The sequence below is a fragment of the Echinops telfairi genome, unplaced genomic scaffold (assembly GCF_000313985.2).
Source record: "Echinops telfairi isolate 266 unplaced genomic scaffold, ASM31398v2 ScPeMD7_443;HRSCAF=831, whole genome shotgun sequence".
Classification (NCBI taxonomy): Eukaryota; Metazoa; Chordata; class Mammalia; order Afrosoricida; family Tenrecidae; genus Echinops; species Echinops telfairi.
This window is the reverse complement of record NW_022104341.1, coordinates 28,585,406-28,587,240: the sequence shown is the minus strand read 5'-3', so window position 1 is coordinate 28,587,240 and position 1,835 is coordinate 28,585,406.

Here is a 1,835-nt window from a genome sequence, read left to right as displayed (position 1 = left end):
AAAGACAAAAATGTTCTTTAGTTGATTGTGGGGAAGATTGTACAACTCTTCTTGATATGGTTGAATCATTGAATTATATGATCTGTGGATTATGTGCTAATAACCTGTTTTTTTCAATAAAGGACTGTAACCATTAAAAGGTGCCCGTGTATTCTGTGATTTAACTTGTAAAACTTCTCCACCTCAGTTTCATCAGCAGAAAAACATAAATAATAAAAGCAACATAAATTTCACAAGACTGTTCTATTAGATTTTTTAAGTAGGAGGAAAGTGACTGTAAAGAGCTATATAAACCCAGAGACCAGCCCCTGGAAAAGGGTATCATGCTCAGTGGAGGGTCAACGAAAAAGAGGAAGACCTTCTCCGAGATGGATTGATACAAGGATTTCAACAATAGGCTTAACTATAACAATTGTAAGGATGGTGCAGCACCAGGCATTGTTTCTTTTCTTTCTTTTTTTAATGTATTTAATCATGCATATTTATCTTATTATGTTTCATTATGCAAAGATCTCTTCATGCACACCACCTGGAAATCATTTCACCCTGTGAAATAATCACTCTGTTGGCAGCCAATCCCTTGGCTGTCTCCAACAACAGTTACACAGATACCTTTTCCTCGTGGAAGGGAAGTCACAGTTTTTACCTTTCCCAGGAATGAGAATATTGAGTGGCAGAGCTCTTGCTGTTGGCATTTTTCACATGAACCACACCAAATGAATCAGGATGTCTCTATTAGTGATCACACTAATCCCTCCCGGGTTAGCGCCTCCAGTTGCCATACACAGGTTACCAGCACTGAACTTGATGAAATTAGTACTATTTCCAGTCTGCAAATCAATCTGAATGATGCCATTTCCCTTGGTAAAGGGATGAGAATAGCAGATAGTGGGAACATCATAAGTCACCAGATGAAGGATTCCTTTGCCTCTGCAGGCGTAATGTGATGAACGGCCAAGCAACCCTTAGTGTCAGAGGTCACAGAGAGGTTCCTTCCAGTCTTGTCAGTGCTGATGACATCCACCAGCAGGGTAGGTCGTAACCGTTTGGGCATTGTCAGCGATTTCAATAAACCACTGCATGCAGACCTTTTTCACTTCATCTCCCATCAGCACACACAAGTCTATTTCTTAAGTAAAGGATCAGTGAGAGACAGTCCCTCGGCTGGTGGAGACTGGTGGGTGGACAAGAAGTCTGTCTGTCCAGCATCCAATACTGCGGAGCAGCTATACCCTTAAGATGTTTCTCGGGACCAGGAGCTCAGGCTGGCTACCCTGAGCAGGGAAGGAAGACTAGCACCGTCAGGTGTTCCCAGAAAATACGGCCACTGTTTTGATCTTGGGTCCACAGGGCCTTCAGTAGTCAGAACCCACCTGGAAGCGCCTGACAGCAACAACATGTCTTGTTATTGTCAAGAGAATTTCCATAGGGCAACAGCAAACCAATAATAGCAGACAAGAAGGAGAGCCATAGCAGAATAAATTTCAAAAGTTTAGCGCTAGCATGAAGTCTATCCCGTGGCACAACTACAGCACCATCTTTTGCCCTTGCTTTGGCATAATGTAACCCCACACCCTTAGTGTTCACTAGACAATTGACTTTTTTTTGTTTGACTATTTATCTCAGGCTCAACAGAAAAAAAGACATAGGTGCTTCTGTAGTCTGACAAGAAGGTCAGAGGGACGTTTTGAAAGAAAAAGACAAACGCCATGAAAAGGGACAGGTTGCTGTAAACAACATAGAAATGACTCCCAGAGGGTGTCTGAGATGTGGGTGGGGCTCACACCATCAACAGTGGCTGTGGCTCACCGGAGGAGAAGGGTGCGGTTAATGGG